Raw genomic sequence first — 20880 nt, 5'->3', positions numbered from 1 at the left:
GGCACAGCGCTCTGCGCGGTGTTAGCAGAGACTTTCCCGGGACAGTGAAACCCTATGTCAGAGACACTGAGAAGAAGCCCCAATGTTCCCTCCAGGCACTTTCAGTGTGGGTGCTTTCTCCACGTGGTTCCTGGTTTCACTGCAGCTCTGAAGAGAATGTTAGCAAAGAGGTAACCGGGACAGTGAAAACAGTACTCAAAGACAGGGAGAGCAAGCTCTCTCTTGGCACTTTGGATGTGGGACATACAGCGAGATGTTTGCTGCTTTTGCGTTTGGCTGTTGGGAGATTTACAGCACAAAGATATCTAGTTGATTTGAAGCAGTTCCGAGAAAGTCTAAACATAATCCCCACTTCTCCTTCCTGGCACTTTCCATGTGGGAGATATAGCAGGATGTATATTGGTTTTGAGGACAACTCAATGGACAGTGTAGGGAGAAAACCTCCTGGCTCCTTGAATGCCGTTTCTGGAGACACTGCGATCAATGTGGGAGATATGTCAAGATGTGTGTTTGTTTTGAGGACGGCTCTCTGGAGAGTCTTAGCAAAGGGGTCACACAGATAATCAGAGCAATTCTCAGAGACACTGAGAACAAGCTCCGCAATTCCCTCCTGGCACTTTCCCTGTAGGAGATACCGCAAGACGTTTCTGTATATTGGGCACAGCGCTCTGCACGGTGTTAGCAGAGACTTTCCCGGGACAGTGAAACCCTATGTCAGAGACACTGAGAAGAAGCCCCAATGTTCCCTCCAGGCACTTTCAGTGTGGCTGCCTTCTCCACGTGGTTCCTGGTTTCACTGCGGCTCTGAAGAGAATGTTAGCAAAGAGGTAACCGGGACAGTGAAAACAGTACTCAAAGACAGGGAGAGCAAGCTCTCTCTTGGCACTTTGGATGTGGGACATACAGCGAGATGTTTGCTGCTTTTGCGTTTGGCTGTTGGGAGATTTACAGCACAAAGATATCTAGTTGATTTGAAGCAGTTCCGAGAAAGTCTAAACATAATCCCCACTTCTCCCTCCTGGCACTTTCCATGTGGGAGATATAGCAGGATGTATATTGGTTTTGAGGACAACTCAATGGACAGTGTAGGGAGAAAACCTCCTGGCTCCTTGAATGCCGTTTCTGGAGACACTGCGATCAATGTGGGAGATATGTCAAGATGTGTGTTTGTTTTGAGGACGGCTCTCTGGAGAGTCTTAGCAAAGAGGTCACACAGATAATCAGAGCAATTCTCAGAGACACTGAGAACAAGCTCCACAATTCCCTCCTGGCACTTTCCCTGTAGGAGATACCGCAAGACGTTTCTGTATATTGGGCACAGCGCTCTGCACGGTGTTAGCAGAGACTTTCCCGGGACAGTGAAACCCTATGTCAGAGACACTGAGAAGAAGCCCCAATGTTCCCTCCAGGCACTTTCAGTGTGGGTGCTTTCTCCACGTGGTTCCTGGTTTCACTGCAGCTCTGAAGAGAATGTTAGCAAAGAGGTAACCGGGACAGTGAAAACAGTACTCAAAGACAGGGAGAGCAAGCTCTCTCTTGGCACTTTGGATGTGGGACATACAGCGAGATGTTTGCTGCTTTTGCGTTTGGCTGTTGGGAGATTTACAGCACAAAGATATCTAGTTGATTTGAAGCAGTTCCGAGAAAGTCTAAACATAATCCCCACTTCTCCCTCCTGGCACTTTCCATGTGGGAGATATAGCAGGATGTATATTGGTTTTGAGGACAACTCAATGGACAGTGTAGGGAGAAAACCTCCTGGCTCCTTGAATGCCGTTTCTGGAGACACTGCGATCAATGTGGGAGATATGTCAAGATGTGTGTTTGTTTTGAGGACGGCTCTCTGGAGAGTCTTAGCAAAGAGGTCACACAGATAATCAGAGCAATTCTCAGAGACACTGAGAACAAGCTCCGCAATTCCCTCCTGGCACTTTCCCTGTAGGAGATACCGCAAGACGTTTCTGTATATTGGGCACAGCGCTCTGCACGGTGTTAGCAGAGACTTTCCCGGGACAGTGAAACCCTATGTCAGAGACACTGAGAAGAAGCCCCAATGTTCCCTCCAGGCACTTTCAGTGTGGCTGCCTTCTCCACGTGGTTCCTGGTTTCACTGCGGCTCTGAAGAGAATGCTAGCAAAGAGGTAACCGGGACAGTGAAAACAGTACTCAAAGACAGGGAGAGCAAGCTCTCTCTTGGCACTTTGGATGTGGGACATACAGCGAGATGTTTGCTGCTTTTGCGTTTGGCTGTTGGGAGATTTACAGCACAAAGATATCTAGTTGATTTGAAGCAGTTCCGAGAAAGTCTAAACATAATCCCCACTTCTCCCTCCTGGCACTTTCCATGTGGGAGATATAGCAGGATGTATATTGGTTTTGAGGACAACTCAATGGACAGTGTAGGGAGAAAACCTCCTGGCTCCTTGAATGCCGTTTCTGGAGACACTGCGATCAATGTGGGAGATATGTCAAGATGTGTGTTTGTTTTGAGGACGGCTCTCTGGAGAGTCTTAGCAAAGAGGTCACACAGATAATCAGAGCAATTCTCAGAGACACTGAGAACAAGCTCCGCAATTCCCTCCTGGCACTTTCCCTGTAGGAGATACCGCAAGACGTTTCTGTATATTGGGCACAGCGCTCTGCACGGTGTTAGCAGAGACTTTCCCGGGACAGTGAAACCCTATGTCAGAGACACTGAGAAGAAGCCCCAATGTTCCCTCCAGGCACTTTCAGTGTGGGTGCTTTCTCCACGTGGTTCCTGGTTTCACTGCAGCTCTGAAGAGAATGTTAGCAAAGAGGTAACCGGGACAGTGAAAACAGTACTCAAAGACAGGGAGAGCAAGCTCTCTCTTGGCACTTTGGATGTGGGACATACAGCGAGATGTTTGCTGCTTTTGCGTTTGGCTGTTGGGAGATTTACAGCACAAAGATATCTAGTTGATTTGAAGCAGTTCCGAGAAAGTCTAAACATAATCCCCACTTCTCCTTCCTGGCACTTTCCATGTGGGAGATATAGCAGGATGTATATTGGTTTTGAGGACAACTCAATGGACAGTGTAGGGAGAAAACCTCCTGGCTCCTTGAATGCCGTTTCTGGAGACACTGCGATCAATGTGGGAGATATGTCAAGATGTGTGTTTGTTTTGAGGACGGCTCTCTGGAGAGTCTTAGCAAAGGGGTCACACAGATAATCAGAGCAATTCTCAGAGACACTGAGAACAAGCTCCGCAATTCCCTCCTGGCACTTTCCCTGTAGGAGATACCGCAAGACGTTTCTGTATATTGGGCACAGCGCTCTGCACGGTGTTAGCAGAGACTTTCCCGGGACAGTGAAACCCTATGTCAGAGACACTGAGAAGAAGCCCCAATGTTCCCTCCAGGCACTTTCAGTGTGGCTGCCTTCTCCACGTGGTTCCTGGTTTCACTGCGGCTCTGAAGAGAATGTTAGCAAAGAGGTAACCGGGACAGTGAAAACAGTACTCAAAGACAGGGAGAGCAAACTCTCTCTTGGCACTTTGGATGTGGGACATACAGCGAGATGTTTGCTGCTTTTGCGTTTGGCTGTTGGGAGATTTACAGCACAAAGATATCTAGTTGATTTGAAGCAGTTCCGAGAAAGTCTAAACATAATCCCCACTTCTCCCTCCTGGCACTTTCCATGTGGGAGATATAGCAGGATGTATATTGGTTTTGAGGACAACTCAATGGACAGTGTAGGGAGAAAACCTCCTGGCTCCTTGAATGCCGTTTCTGGAGACACTGCGATCAATGTGGGAGATATGTCAAGATGTGTGTTTGTTTTGAGGACGGCTCTCTGGAGAGTCTTAGCAAAGAGGTCACACAGATAATCAGAGCAATTCTCAGAGACACTGAGAACAAGCTCCACAATTCCCTCCTGGCACTTTCCCTGTAGGAGATACCGCAAGACGTTTCTGTATATTGGGCACAGCGCTCTGCACGGTGTTAGCAGAGACTTTCCCGGGACAGTGAAACCCTATGTCAGAGACACTGAGAAGAAGCCCCAATGTTCCCTCCAGGCACTTTCAGTGTGGGTGCTTTCTCCACGTGGTTCCTGGTTTCACTGCAGCTCTGAAGAGAATGTTAGCAAAGAGGTAACCGGGACAGTGAAAACAGTACTCAAAGACAGGGAGAGCAAGCTCTCTCTTGGCACTTTGGATGTGGGACATACAGCGAGATGTTTGCTGCTTTTGCGTTTGGCTGTTGGGAGATTTACAGCACAAAGATATCTAGTTGATTTGAAGCAGTTCCGAGAAAGTCTAAACATAATCCCCACTTCTCCCTCCTGGCACTTTCCATGTGGGAGATATAGCAGGATGTATATTGGTTTTGAGGACAACTCAATGGACAGTGTAGGGAGAAAACCTCCTGGCTCCTTGAATGCCGTTTCTGGAGACACTGCGATCAATGTGGGAGATATGTCAAGATGTGTGTTTGTTTTGAGGACGGCTCTCTGGAGAGTCTTAGCAAAGAGGTCACACAGATAATCAGAGCAATTCTCAGAGACACTGAGAACAAGCTCCGCAATTCCCTCCTGGCACTTTCCCTGTAGGAGATACCGCAAGACGTTTCTGTATATTGGGCACAGCGCTCTGCACGGTGTTAGCAGAGACTTTCCCGGGACAGTGAAACCCTATGTCAGAGACACTGAGAAGAAGCCCCAATGTTCCCTCCAGGCACTTTCAGTGTGGGTGCTTTCTCCACGTGGTTCCTGGTTTCACTGCGGCTCTGAAGAGAATGTTAGCAAAGAGGTAACCGGGACAGTGAAAACAGTACTCAAAGACAGGGAGAGCAAGCTCTCTCTTGGCACTTTGGATGTGGGACATACAGCGAGATGTTTGCTGCTTTTGCGTTTGGCTGTTGGGAGATTTACAGCACAAAGATATCTAGTTGATTTGAAGCAGTTCCGAGAAAGTCTAAACATAATCCCCACTTCTCCCTCCTGGCACTTTCCATGTGGGAGATATAGCAGGATGTATATTGGTTTTGAGGACAACTCAATGGACAGTGTAGGGAGAAAACCTCCTGGCTCCTTGAATGCCGTTTCTGGAGACACTGCGATCAATGTGGGAGATATGTCAAGATGTGTGTTTGTTTTGAGGACGGCTCTCTGGAGAGTCTTAGCAAAGAGGTCACACAGATAATCAGAGCAATTCTCAGAGACACTGAGAACAAGCTCCGCAATTCCCTCCTGGCACTTTCCCTGTAGGAGATACCGCAAGATCTTTCTGTATATTGGGCACAGCGCTCTGCGCGGTGTTAGCAGAGACTTTCCCGGGACAGTGAAACCCTATGTCAGAGACACTGAGAAGAAGCCCCAATGTTCCCTCCAGGCACTTTCAGTGTGGGTGCTTTCTCCACGTGGTTCCTGGTTTCACTGCAGCTCTGAAGAGAATGTTAGCAAAGAGGTAACTGGGACAGTGAAAACAGTACTCAAAGACAGGGAGAGCAAGCTCTCTCTTGGCACTTTGGATGTGGAACATACAGCGAGATGTTTGCTGCTTTTGCGTTTGGCTGTTGGGAGATTTACAGCACAAAGATATCTAGTTGATTTGAAGCAGTTCCGAGAAAGTCTAAACATAATCCCCACTTCTCCCTCCTGGCACTTTCCATGTGGGAGATATAGCAGGATGTATATTGGTTTTGAGGACAACTCAATGGACAGTGTAGGGAGAAAAGGTCCTGGCTCCTTGAATGCCGTTTCTGGAGACACTGCGATCAATGTGGGAGATATGTCAAGATGTGTGTTTGTTTTGAGGACGGCTCTCTGGAGAGTCTTAGCAAAGAGGTCACACAGATAATCAGAGCAATTCTCAGAGACACTGAGAACAAGCTCCGCAATTCCCTCCTGGCACTTTCCCTGTAGGAGATACCGCAAGACGTTTCTGTATATTGGGCACAGCGCTCTGCACGGTGTTAGCAGAGACTTTCCCGGGATAGTGAAACCCTATGTCAGAGACACTGAGAAGAAGCCCCAATGTTCCCTCCAGGCACTTTCAGTGTGGCTGCTTTCTCCACGTGGTTCCTGGTTTCACTGCAGCTCTGAAGAGAATGTTAGCAAAGAGGTAACCGGGACAGTGAAAACAGTACTCAAAGACAGGGAGAGCAAGCTCTCTCTTGGCACTTTGGATGTGGGACATACAGCGAGATGTTTGCTGCTTTTGCGTTTGGCTGTTGGGAGATTTACAGCACAAAGATATCTAGTTGATTTGAAGCAGTTCCGAGAAAGTCTAAACATAATCCCCACTTCTCCCTCCTGGCACTTTCCATGTGGGAGATATAGCAGGATGTATATTGGTTTTGAGGACAACTCAATGGACAGTGTAGGGAGAAAACCTCCTGGCTCCTTGAATGCCGTTTCTGGAGACACTGCGATCAATGTGGGAGATATGTCAAGATGTGTGTTGGTTTTGAGGACGGCTCTCTGGAGAGTCTTAGCAAAGAGGTCACACAGATAATCAGAGCAATTCTCAGAGACACTGAGAACAAGCTCCGCAATTCCCTCCTGGCACTTTCCCTGTAGGAGATACCGCAAGATCTTTCTGTATATTGGGCACAGCGCTCTGCGCGGTGTTAGCAGAGACTTTCCCGGGACAGTGAAACCCTATGTCAGAGACACTGAGAAGAAGCCCCAATGTTCCCTCCAGGCACTTTCAGTGTGGGTGCTTTCTCCACGTGGTTCCTGGTTTCACTGCAGCTCTGAAGAGAATGTTAGCAAAGAGGTAACTGGGACAGTGAAAACAGTACTCAAAGACAGGGAGAGCAAGCTCTCTCTTGGCACTTTGGATGTGGTACATACAGCGAGATGTTTGCTGCTTTTGCGTTTGGCTGTTGGGAGATTTACAGCACAAAGATATCTAGTTGATTTGAAGCAGTTCCGAGAAAGTCTAAACATAATCCCCACTTCTCCCTCCTGGCACTTTCCATGTGGGAGATATAGCAGGATGTATATTGGTTTTGAGGACAACTCAATGGACAGTGTAGGGAGAAAAGGTCCTGGCTCCTTGAATGCCGTTTCTGGAGACACTGCGATCAATGTGGGAGATATGTCAAGATGTGTGTTTGTTTTGAGGACGGCTCTCTGGAGAGTCTTAGCAAAGAGGTCACACAGATAATCAGAGCAATTCTCAGAGACACTGAGAACAAGCTCCGCAATTCCCTCCTGGCACTTTCCCTGTAGGAGATACCGCAAGACGTTTCTGTATATTGGGCACAGCGCTCTGCACGGTGTTAGCAGAGACTTTCCCGGGACAGTGAAACCCTATGTCAGAGACACTGAGAAGAAGCCCCAATGTTCCCTCCAGGCACTTTCAGTGTGGGTGCTTTCTCCACGTGGTTCCTGGTTTCACTGCAGCTCTGAAGAGAATGTTAGCAAAGAGGTAACCGGGACAGTGAAAACAGTACTCAAAGACAGGGAGAGCAAGCTCTCTCTTGGCACTTTGGATGTGGGACATACAGCGAGATGTTTGCTGCTTTTGCGTTTGGCTGTTGGGAGATTTACAGCACAAAGATATCTAGTTGATTTGAAGCAGTTCCGAGAAAGTCTAAACATAATCCCCACTTCTCCCTCCTGGCACTTTCCATGTGGGAGATATAGCAGGATGTATATTGGTTTTGAGGACAACTCAATGGACAGTGTAGGGAGAAAAGGTCCTGGCTCCTTGAATGCCGTTTCTGGAGACACTGCGATCAATGTGGGAGATATGTCAAGATGTGTGTTTGTTTTGAGGACGGCTCTCTGGAGAGTCTTAGCAAAGAGGTCACACAGATAATCAGAGCAATTCTCAGAGACACTGAGAACAAGCTCCACAATTCCCTCCTGGCACTTTCCCTGTAGGAGATACCGCAAGATCTTTCTGTATATTGGGCACAGCGCTCTGCGCGGTGTTAGCAGAGACTTTCCCGGGACAGTGAAACCCTATGTCAGAGACACTGAGAAGAAGCCCCAATGTTCCCTCCAGGCACTTTCAGTGTGGGTGCTTTCTCCACGTGGTTCCTGGTTTCACTGCAGCTCTGAAGAGAATGTTAGCAAAGAGGTAACTGGGACAGTGAAAACAGTACTCAAAGACAGGGAGAGCAAGCTCTCTCTTGGCACTTTGGATGTGGGACATACAGCGAGATGTTTGCTGCTTTTGCGTTTGGCTGTTGGGAGATTTACAGCACAAAGATATCTAGTTGATTTGAAGCAGTTCCGAGAAAGTCTAAACATAATCCCCACTTCTCCCTCCTGGCACTTTCCATGTGGGAGATATAGCAGGATGTATATTGGTTTTGAGGACAACTCAATGGACAGTGTAGGGAGAAAAGGTCCTGGCTCCTTGAATGCCGTTTCTGGAGACACTGCGATCAATGTGGGAGATATGTCAAGATGTGTGTTTGTTTTGAGGACGGCTCTCTGGAGAGTCTTAGCAAAGAGGTCACACAGATAATCAGAGCAATTCTCAGAGACACTGAGAACAAGCTCCGCAATTCCCTCCTGGCACTTTCCCTGTAGGAGATACCGCAAGACGTTTCTGTATATTGGGCACAGCGCTCTGCACGGTGTTAGCAGAGACTTTCCCGGGACAGTGAAACCCTATGTCAGAGACACTGAGAAGAAGCCCCAATGTTCCCTCCAGGCACTTTCAGTGTGGGTGCTTTCTCCACGTGGTTCCTGGTTTCACTGCGGCTCTGAAGAGAATGTTAGCAAAGAGGTAACCGGGACAGTGAAAACAGTACTCAAAGACAGGGAGAGCAAGCTCTCTCTTGGCACTTTGGATGTGGGACATACAGCGAGATGTTTGCTGCTTTTGCGTTTGGCTGTTGGGAGATTTACAGCACAAAGATATCTAGTTGATTTGAAGCAGTTCCGAGAAAGTCTAAACATAATCCCCACTTCTCCCTCCTGGCACTTTCCATGTGGGAGATATAGCAGGATGTATATTGGTTTTGAGGACAACTCAATGGACAGTGTAGGGAGAAAACCTCCTGGCTCCTTGAATGCCGTTTCTGGAGACACTGCGATCAATGTGGGAGATATGTCAAGATGTGTGTTTGTTTTGAGGACGGCTCTCTGGAGAGTCTTAGCAAAGAGGTCACACAGATAATCAGAGCAATTCTCAGAGACACTGAGAACAAGCTCCGCAATTCCCTCCTGGCACTTTCCCTGTAGGAGATACCGCAAGACGTTTCTGTATATTGGGCACAGCGCTCAGCACGGTGTTAGCAGAGACTTTCCCGGGATAGTGAAACCCTATGTCAGAGACACTGAGAAGAAGCCCCAATGTTCCCTCCAGGCACTTTCAGTGTGGCTGCTTTCTCCACGTGGTTCCTGGTTTCACTGCAGCTCTGAAGAGAATGTTAGCAAAGAGGTAACCGGGACAGTGAAAACAGTACTCAAAGACAGGGAGAGCAAGCTCTCTCTTGGCACTTTGGATGTGGGACATACAGCGAGATGTTTGCTGCTTTTGCGTTTGGCTGTTGGGAGATTTACAGCACAAAGATATCTAGTTGATTTGAAGCAGTTCCGAGAAAGTCTAAACATAATCCCCACTTCTCCCTCCTGGCACTTTCCATGTGGGAGATATAGCAGGATGTATATTGGTTTTGAGGACAACTCAATGGACAGTGTAGGGAGAAAACCTCCTGGCTCCTTGAATGCCGTTTCTGGAGACACTGCGATCAATGTGGGAGATATGTCAAGATGTGTGTTTGTTTTGAGGACGGCTCTCTGGAGAGTCTTAGCAAAGAGGTCACACAGATAATCAGAGCAATTCTCAGAGACACTGAGAACAAGCTCCGCAATTCCCTCCTGGCACTTTCCCTGTAGGAGATACCGCAAGATCTTTCTGTATATTGGGCACAGCGCTCTGCGCGGTGTTAGCAGAGACTTTCCCGGGACAGTGAAACCCTATGTCAGAGACACTGAGAAGAAGCCCCAATGTTCCCTCCAGGCACTTTCAGTGTGGGTGCTTTCTCCACGTGGTTCCTGGTTTCACTGCAGCTCTGAAGAGAATGTTAGCAAAGAGGTAACTGGGACAGTGAAAACAGTACTCAAAGACAGGGAGAGCAAGCTCTCTCTTGGCACTTTGGATGTGGTACATACAGCGAGATGTTTGCTGCTTTTGCGTTTGGCTGTTGGGAGATTTACAGCACAAAGATATCTAGTTGATTTGAAGCAGTTCCGAGAAAGTCTAAACATAATCCCCACTTCTCCCTCCTGGCACTTTCCATGTGGGAGATATAGCAGGATGTATATTGGTTTTGAGGACAACTCAATGGACAGTGTAGGGAGAAAAGGTCCTGGCTCCTTGAATGCCGTTTCTGGAGACACTGCGATCAATGTGGGAGATATGTCAAGATGTGTGTTTGTTTTGAGGACGGCTCTCTGGAGAGTCTTAGCAAAGAGGTCACACAGATAATCAGAGCAATTCTCAGAGACACTGAGAACAAGCTCCGCAATTCCCTCCTGGCACTTTCCCTGTAGGAGATACCGCAAGACGTTTCTGTATATTGGGCACAGCGCTCTGCACGGTGTTAGCAGAGACTTTCCCGGGACAGTGAAACCCTATGTCAGAGACACTGAGAAGAAGCCCCAATGTTCCCTCCAGGCACTTTCAGTGTGGGTGCTTTCTCCACGTGGTTCCTGGTTTCACTGCAGCTCTGAAGAGAATGTTAGCAAAGAGGTAACCGGGACAGTGAAAACAGTACTCAAAGACAGGGAGAGCAAGCTCTCTCTTGGCACTTTGGATGTGGGACATACAGCGAGATGTTTGCTGCTTTTGCGTTTGGCTGTTGGGAGATTTACAGCACAAAGATATCTAGTTGATTTGAAGCAGTTCCGAGAAAGTCTAAACATAATCCCCACTTCTCCCTCCTGGCACTTTCCATGTGGGAGATATAGCAGGATGTATATTGGTTTTGAGGACAACTCAATGGACAGTGTAGGGAGAAAACCTCCTGGCTCCTTGAATGCCGTTTCTGGAGACACTGCGATCAATGTGGGAGATATGTCAAGATGTGTGTTTGTTTTGAGGACGGCTCTCTGGAGAGTCTTAGCAAAGAGGTCACACAGATAATCAGAGCAATTCTCAGAGACACTGAGAACAAGCTCCACAATTCCCTCCTGGCACTTTCCCTGTAGGAGATACCGCAAGACGTTTCTGTATATTGGGCACAGCGCTCTGCACGGTGTTAGCAGAGACTTTGCCGGGACAGTGAAACCCTATGTCAGAGACACTGAGAAGAAGCCCCAATGTTCCCTCCAGGCACTTTCAGTGTGGGTGCTTTCTCCACGTGGTTCCTGGTTTCACTGCAGCTCTGAAGAGAATGTTAGCAAAGAGGTAACCGGGACAGTGAAAACAGTACTCAAAGACAGGGAGAGCAAGCTCTCTCTTGGCACTTTGGATGTGGGACATACAGCGAGATGTTTGCTGCTTTTGCGTTTGGCTGTTGGGAGATTTACAGCACAAAGATATCTAGTTGATTTGAAGCAGTTCCGAGAAAGTCTAAACATAATCCCCACTTCTCCCTCCTGGCACTTTCCATGTGGGAGATATAGCAGGATGTATATTGGTTTTGAGGACAACTCAATGGACAGTGTAGGGAGAAAACCTCCTGGCTCCTTGAATGCCGTTTCTGGAGACACTGCGATCAATGTGGGAGATATGTCAAGATGTGTGTTTGTTTTGAGGACGGCTCTCTGGAGAGTCTTAGCAAAGAGGTCACACAGATAATCAGAGCAATTCTCAGAGACACTGAGAACAAGCTCCGCAATTCCCTCCTGGCACTTTCCCTGTAGGAGATACCGCAAGATCTTTCTGTATATTGGGCACAGCGCTCTGCGCGGTGTTAGCAGAGACTTTCCCGGGACAGTGAAACCCTATGTCAGAGACACTGAGAAGAAGCCCCAATGTTCCCTCCAGGCACTTTCAGTGTGGGTGCTTTCTCCACGTGGTTCCTGGTTTCACTGCAGCTCTGAAGAGAATGTTAGCAAAGAGGTAACTGGGACAGTGAAAACAGTACTCAAAGACAGGGAGAGCAAGCTCTCTCTTGGCACTTTGGATGTGGTACATACAGCGAGATGTTTGCTGCTTTTGCGTTTGGCTGTTGGGAGATTTACAGCACAAAGATATCTAGTTGATTTGAAGCAGTTCCGAGAAAGTCTAAACATAATCCCCACTTCTCCCTCCTGGCACTTTCCATGTGGGAGATATAGCAGGATGTATATTGGTTTTGAGGACAACTCAATGGACAGTGTAGGGAGAAAAGGTCCTGGCTCCTTGAATGCCGTTTCTGGAGACACTGCGATCAATGTGGGAGATATGTCAAGATGTGTGTTTGTTTTGAGGACGGCTCTCTGGAGAGTCTTAGCAAAGAGGTCACACAGATAATCAGAGCAATTCTCAGAGACACTGAGAACAAGCTCCGCAATTCCCTCCTGGCACTTTCCCTGTAGGAGATACCGCAAGACGTTTCTGTATATTGGGCACAGCGCTCTGCACGGTGTTAGCAGAGACTTTCCCGGGACAGTGAAACCCTATGTCAGAGACACTGAGAAGAAGCCCCAATGTTCCCTCCAGGCACTTTCAGTGTGGGTGCTTTCTCCACGTGGTTCCTGGTTTCACTGCAGCTCTGAAGAGAATGTTAGCAAAGAGGTAACCGGGACAGTGAAAACAGTACTCAAAGACAGGGAGAGCAAGCTCTCTCTTGGCACTTTGGATGTGGGACATACAGCGAGATGTTTGCTGCTTTTGCGTTTGGCTGTTGGGAGATTTACAGCACAAAGATATCTAGTTGATTTGAAGCAGTTCCGAGAAAGTCTAAACATAATCCCCACTTCTCCCTCCTGGCACTTTCCATGTGGGAGATATAGCAGGATGTATATTGGTTTTGAGGACAACTCAATGGACAGTGTAGGGAGAAAACCTCCTGGCTCCTTGAATGCCGTTTCTGGAGACACTGCGATCAATGTGGGAGATATGTCAAGATGTGTGTTTGTTTTGAGGACGGCTCTCTGGAGAGTCTTAGCAAAGAGGTCACACAGATAATCAGAGCAATTCTCAGAGACACTGAGAACAAGCTCCGCAATTCCCTCCTGGCACTTTCCCTGTAGGAGATACCGCAAGACGTTTCTGTATATTGGGCACAGCGCTCTGCACGGTGTTAGCAGAGACTTTCCCGGGACAGTGAAACCCTATGTCAGAGACACTGAGAAGAAGCCCCAATGTTCCCTCCAGGCACTTTCAGTGTGGCTGCTTTCTCCACGTGGTTCCTGGTTTCACTGCAGCTCTGAAGAGAATGTTAGCAAAGAGGTAACCGGGACAGTGAAAACAGTACTCAAAGACAGGGAGAGCAAGCTCTCTCTTGGCACTTTGGATGTGGGACATACAGCGAGATGTTTGCTGCTTTTGCGTTTGGCTGTTGGGAGATTTACAGCACAAAGATATCTAGTTGATTTGAAGCAGTTCCGAGAAAGTCTAAACATAATCCCCACTTCTCCCTCCTGGCACTTTCCATGTGGGAGATATAGCAGGATGTATATTGGTTTTGAGGACAACTCAATGGACAGTGTAGGGAGAAAAGGTCCTGGCTCCTTGAATGCCGTTTCTGGAGACACTGCGATCAATGTGGGAGATATGTCAAGATGTGTGTTTGTTTTGAGGACGGCTCTCTGGAGAGTCTTAGCAAAGAGGTCACACAGATAATCAGAGCAATTCTCAGAGACACTGAGAACAAGCTCCGCAATTCCCTCCTGGCACTTTCCCTGTAGGAGATACCGCAAGACGTTTCTGTATATTGGGCACAGCGCTCTGCACGGTGTTAGCAGAGACTTTCCCGGGACAGTGAAACCCTATGTCAGAGACACTGAGAAGAAGCCCCAATGTTCCCTCCAGGCACTTTCAGTGTGGGTGCTTTCTCCACGTGGTTCCTGGTTTCACTGCGGCTCTGAAGAGAATGCTAGCAAAGAGGTAACCGGGACAGTGAAAACAGTACTCAAAGACAGGGAGAGCAAGCTCTCTCTTGGCACTTTGGATGTGGGACATACAGCGAGATGTTTGCTGCTTTTGCGTTTGGCTGTTGGGAGATTTACAGCACAAAGATATCTAGTTGATTTGAAGCAGTTCCGAGAAAGTCTAAACATAATCCCCACTTCTCCCTCCTGGCACTTTCCATGTGGGAGATATAGCAGGATGTATATTGGTTTTGAGGACAACTCAATGGACAGTGTAGGGAGAAAACCTCCTGGCTCCTTGAATGCCGTTTCTGGAGACACTGCGATCAATGTGGGAGATATGTCAAGATGTGTGTTTGTTTTGAGGACGGCTCTCTGGAGAGTCTTAGCAAAGAGGTCACACAGATAATCAGAGCAATTCTCAGAGACACTGAGAACAAGCTCCGCAATTCCCTCCTGGCACTTTCCCTGTAGGAGATACCGCAAGACGTTTCTGTATATTGGGCACAGCGCTCTGCACGGTGTTAGCAGAGACTTTCCCGGGACAGTGAAACCCTATGTCAGAGACACTGAGAAGAAGCCCCAATGTTCCCTCCAGGCACTTTCAGTGTGGGTGCTTTCTCCACGTGGTTCCTGGTTTCACTGCGGCTCTGAAGAGAATGTTAGCAAAGAGGTAACCGGGACAGTGAAAACAGTACTCAAAGACAGGGAGAGCAAGCTCTCTCTTGGCACTTTGGATGTGGGACATACAGCGAGATGTTTGCTGCTTTTGCGTTTGGCTGTTGGGAGATTTACAGCACAAAGATATCTAGTTGATTTGAAGCAGTTCCGAGAAAGTCTAAACATAATCCCCACTTCTCCCTCCTGGCACTTTCCATGTGGGAGATATAGCAGGATGTATATTGGTTTTGAGGACAACTCAATGGACAGTGTAGGGAGAAAACCTCCTGGCTCCTTGAATGCCGTTTCTGGAGACACTGCGATCAATGTGGGAGATATGTCAAGATGTGTGTTTGTTTTGAGGACGGCTCTCTGGAGAGTCTTAGCAAAGAGGTCACACAGATAATCAGAGCAATTCTCAGAGACACTGAGAACAAGCTCCGCAATTCCCTCCTGGCACTTTCCCTGTAGGAGATACCACAAGATCTTTCTGTATATTGGGCACAGCGCTCTGCGCGGTGTTAGCAGAGACTTTCCCGGGACAGTGAAACCCTATGTCAGAGACACTGAGAAGAAGCCCCAATGTTCCCTCCAGGCACTTTCAGTGTGGGTGCTTTCTCCACGTGGTTCCTGGTTTCACTGCAGCTCTGAAGAGAATGTTAGCAAAGAGGTAACCGGGACAGTGAAAACAGTACTCAAAGACAGGGAGAGCAAGCTCTCTCTTGGCACTTTGGATGTGGGACATACAGCGAGATGTTTGCTGCTTTTGCGTTTGGCTGTTGGGAGATTTACAGCACAAAGATATCTAGTTGATTTGAAGCAGTTCCGAGAAAGTCTAAACATAATCCCCACTTCTCCCTCCTGGCACTTTCCATGTGGGAGATATAGCAGGATGTATATTGGTTTTGAGGACAACTCAATGGACAGTGTAGGGAGAAAAGGTCCTGGCTCCTTGAATGCCGTTTCTGGAGACACTGCGATCAATGTGGGAGATATGTCAAGATGTGTGTTTGTTTTGAGGACGGCTCTCTGGAGAGTCTTAGCAAAGAGGCCACAGAGATAATCAGAGCAATTCTCAGAGACACTGAGAACAAGCTCCGCAATTCCCTCCTGGCACTTTCCCTGTAGGAGATACCGCAAGACGTTTCTGTATATTGGGCACAGCGCTCTGCACGGTGTTAGCAGAGACTTTCCCGGGACAGTGAAACCCTATGTCAGAGACACTGAGAAGAAGCCCCAATGTTCCCTCCAGGCACTTTCAGTGTGGGTGCTTTCTCCACGTGGTTCCTGGTTTCACTGCAGCTCTGAAGAGAATGTTAGCAAAGAGGTAACCGGGACAGTGAAAACAGTACTCAAAGACAGGGAGAGCAAGCTCTCTCTTGGCACTTTGGATGTGGGACATACAGCGAGATGTTTGCTGCTTTTGCGTTTGGCTGTTGGGAGATTTACAGCACAAAGATATCTAGTTGATTTGAAGCAGTTCCGAGAAAGTCTAAACATAATCCCCACTTCTCCCTCCTGGCACTTTCCATGTGGGAGATATAGCAGGATGTATATTGGTTTTGAGGACAACTCAATGGACAGTGTAGGGAGAAAAGGTCCTGGCTCCTTGAATGCCGTTTCTGGAGACACTGCGATCAATGTGGGAGATATGTCAAGATGTGTGTTTGTTTTGAGGACGGCTCTCTGGAGAGTCTTAGCAAAGAGGTCACACAGATAATCAGAGCAATTCTCAGAGACACTGAGAACAAGCTCCGCAATTCCCTCCTGGCACTTTCCCTGTAGGAGATACCGCAAGACGTTTCTGTATATTGGGCACAGCGCTCTGCACGGTGTTAGCAGAGACTTTCCCGGGACAGTGAAACCCTATGTCAGAGACACTGAGAAGAAGCCCCAATGTTCCCTCCAGGCACTTTCAGTGTGGCTGCCTTCTCCACGTGGTTCCTGGTTTCACTGCGGCTCTGAAGAAAATGCTAGCAAAGAGGTAACCGGGACAGTGAAAACAGTACTCAAAGACAGGGAGAGCAAGCTCTCTCTTGGCACTTTTGATGTGGGACATACAGCGAGATGTTTGCTGCTTTTGCGTTTGGCTGTTGGGAGATTTACAGCACAAAGATATCTAGTTGATTTGAAGCAGTTCCGAGAAAGTCTAAACATAATCCCCACTTCTCCCTCCTGGCACTTTCCATGTGGGAGATATAGCAGGATGTATATTGGTTTTGAGGACAACTCAATGGACAGTGTAGGGAGAAAAGGTCCTGGCTCCTTGAATGCCGTTTCTGGAGACACTGCGATCAATGTGGGAGATATGTCAAGATGTGTGTTTGTTTTGAGGACGGCTCTCTGGAGAGTCTTAGCAAAGAGGTCACACAGATAATCAGAGCAATTCTCAGAGACACTGAGAACAAGCTCCGCAATTCCCTCCTGGCACTTTCCCTGTAGGAGATACCGCAAGACGTTTCTGTATATTGGGCACAGCGCTCTGCACGGTGTTAGCAGAGACTTTGCCGGGACAGTGAAACCCTATGTCAGAGACACTGAGAAGAAGCCCCAATGTTCCCTCCAGGCACTTTCAGTGTGGGTGCTTTCTCCACGTGGTTCCTGGTTTCACTGCAGCTCTGAAGAGAATGTTAGCAAAGAGGTAACCGGGACAGTGAAAACAGTACTCAAAGACAGGGAGAGCAAGCTCTCTCTTGGCACTTTGGATGTGGGACATACAGCGAGATGTTTGCTGCTTTTGCGTTTGGCTGTTGGGAGATTTACAGCACAAAGATATCTAGTTGATTTGAAGCAGTTCCGAGAAAGTCTAAACATAATCCCCACTTCTCCCTCCTGGCACTTTCCATGTGGGAGATATAGCAGGATGTATATTGGTTTTGAGGACAACTCAATGGACAGTGTAGGGAGAAAACCTCCTGGCTCCTTGAATGCCGTTTCTGGAGACACTGCGATCAATGTGGGAGATATGTCAAGATGTGTGTTTGTTTTGAGGACGGCTCTCTGGAGAGTCTTAGCAAAGAGGTCACACAGATAATCAGAGCAATTCTCAGAGACACTGAGAACAAGCTCCGCAATTCCCTCCTGGCACTTTCCCTGTAGGAGATACCGCAAGATCTTTCTGTATATTGGGCACAGCGCTCTGCGCGGTGTTAGCAGAGACTTTCCCGGGACAGTGAAACCCTATGTCAGAGACACTGAGAAGAAGCCCCAATGTTCCCTCCAGGCACTTTCAGTGTGGGTGCTTTCTCCACGTGGTTCCTGGTTTCACTGCAGCTCTGAAGAGAATGTTAGCAAAGAGGTAACTGGGACAGTGAAAACAGTACTCAAAGACAGGGAGAGCAAGCTCTCTCTTGGCACTTTGGATGTGGTACATACAGCGAGATGTTTGCTGCTTTTGCGTTTGGCTGTTGGGAGATTTACAGCACAAAGATATCTAGTTGATTTGAAGCAGTTCCGAGAAAGTCTAAACATAATCCCCACTTCTCCCTCCTGGCACTTTCCATGTGGGAGATATAGCAGGATGTATATTGGTTTTGAGGACAACTCAATGGACAGTGTAGGGAGAAAAGGTCCTGGCTCCTTGAATGCCGTTTCTGGAGACACTGCGATCAATGTGGGAGATATGTCAAGATGTGTGTTTGTTTTGAGGACGGCTCTCTGGAGAGTCTTAGCAAAGAGGTCACACAGATAATCAGAGCAATTCTCAGAGACACTGAGAACAAGCTCCGCAATTCCCTCCTGGCACTTTCCCTGTAGGAGATACCGCAAGACGTTTCTGTATATTGGGCACAGCGCTCTGCACGGTGTTAGCAGAGACTTTCCCGGGACAGTGAAACCCTATGTCAGAGACACTGAGAAGAAGCCCCAATGTTCCCTCCAGGCACTTTCAGTGTGGGTGCTTTCTCCACGTGGTTCCTGGTTTCACTGCAGCTCTGAAGAGAATGTTAGCAAAGAGGTAACCGGGACAGTGAAAACAGTACTCAAAGACAGGGAGAGCAAGCTCTCTCTTGGCACTTTGGATGTGGGACATACAGCGAGATGTTTGCTGCTTTTGCGTTTGGCTGTTGGGAGATTTACAGCACAAAGATATCTAGTTGATTTGAAGCAGTTCCGAGAAAGTCTAAACATAATCCCCACTTCTCCCTCCTGGCACTTTCCATGTGGGAGATATAGCAGGATGTATATTGGTTTTGAGGACAACTCAATGGACAGTGTAGGGAGAAAACCTCCTGGCTCCTTGAATGCCGTTTCTGGAGACACTGCGATCAATGTGGGAGATATGTCAAGATGTGTGTTTGTTTTGAGGACGGCTCTCTGGAGAGTCTTAGCAAAGAGGTCACACAGATAATCAGAGCAATTCTCAGAGACACTGAGAACAAGCTCCGCAATTCCCTCCTGGCACTTTCCCTGTAGGAGATACCGCAAGACGTTTCTGTATATTGGGCACAGCGCTCTGCACGGTGTTAGCAGAGACTTTCCCGGGACAGTGAAACCCTATGTCAGAGACACTGAGAAGAAGCCCCAATGTTCCCTCCAGGCACTTTCAGTGTGGCTGCTTTCTCCACGTGGTTCCTGGTTTCACTGCAGCTCTGAAGAGAATGTTAGCAAAGAGGTAACCGGGACAGTGAAAACAGTACTCAAAGACAGGGAGAGCAAGCTCTCTCTTGGCACTTTGGATGTGGGACATACAGCGAGATGTTTGCTGCTTTTGCGTTTGGCTGTTGGGAGATTTACAGCACAAAGATATCTAGTTGATTTGAAGCAGTTCCGAGAAAGTCTAAACATAATCCCCACTTCTCCCTCCTGGCACTTTCCATGTGGGAGATATAGCAGGATGTATATTGGTTTTGAGGACAACTCAATGGACAGTGTAGGGAGAAAAGGTCCTGGCTCCTTGAATGCCGTTTCTGGAGACACTGCGATCAATGTGGGAGATATGTCAAGATGTGTGTTTGTTTTGAGGACGGCTCTCTGGAGAGTCTTAGCAAAGAGGTCACACAGATAATCAGAGCAATTCTCAGAGACACTGAGAACAAGCTCCGCAATTCCCTCCTGGCACTTTCCCTGTAGGAGATACCGCAAGACGTTTCTGTATATTGGGCACAGCGCTCTGCACGGTGTTAGCAGAGACTTTCCCGGGACAGTGAAACCCTATGTCAGAGACACTGAGAAGAAGCCCCAATGTTCCCTCCAGGCACTTTCAGTGTGGGTGCTTTCTCCACGTGGTTCCTGGTTTCACTGCGGCTCTGAAGAGAATGCTAGCAAAGAGGTAACCGGGACAGTGAAAACAGTACTCAAAGACAGGGAGAGCAAGCTCTCTCTTGGCACTTTGGATGTGGGACATACAGCGAGATGTTTGCTGCTTTTGCGTTTGGCTGTTGGGAGATTTACAGCACAAAGATATCTAGTTGATTTGAAGCAGTTCCGAGAAAGTCTAAACATAATCCCCACTTCTCCCTCCTGGCACTTTCCATGTGGGAGATATAGCAGGATGTATATTGGTTTTGAGGACAACTCAATGGACAGTGTAGGGAGAAAACCTCCTGGCTCCTTGAATGCCGTTTCTGGAGACACTGCGATCAATGTGGGAGATATGTCAAGATGTGTGTTTGTTTTGAGGACGGCTCTCTGGAGAGTCTTAGCAAAGAGGTCACACAGATAATCAGAGCAATTCTCAGAGACACTGAGAACAAGCTCCGCAATTCCCTCCTGGCACTTTCCCTGTAGGAGATACCGCAAGACGTTTCTGTATATTGGGCACAGCGCTCTGCACGGTGTTAGCAGAGACTTTCCCGGGACAGTGAAACCCTATGTCAGAGACACTGAGAAGAAGCCCCAATGTTCCCTCCAGGCACTTTCAGTGTGGGTGCTTTCTCCACGTGGTTCCTGGTTTCACTGCGGCTCTGAAGAGAATGTTAGCAAAGAGGTAACCGGGACAGTGAAAACAGTACTCAAAGACAGGGAGAGCAAGCTCTCTCTTGGCACTTTGGATGTGGGACATACAGCGAGATGTTTGCTGCTTTTGCGTTTGGCTGTTGGGAGATTTACAGCACAAAGATATCTAGTTGATTTGAAGCAGTTCCGAGAAAGTCTAAACATAATCCCCACTTCTCCCTCCTGGCACTTTCCATGTGGGAGATATAGCAGGATGTATATTGGTTTTGAGGACAACTCAATGGACAGTGTAGGGAGAAAACCTCCTGGCTCCTTGAATGCCGTTTCTGGAGACACTGCGATCAATGTGGGAGATATGTCAAGATGTGTGTTTG

This window comes from Larus michahellis, chromosome 26, assembly GCF_964199755.1.
Source record: "Larus michahellis chromosome 26, bLarMic1.1, whole genome shotgun sequence".
Taxonomy (NCBI): Eukaryota; Metazoa; Chordata; class Aves; order Charadriiformes; family Laridae; genus Larus; species Larus michahellis.
This window is presented reverse-complemented; position numbering follows the sequence as displayed.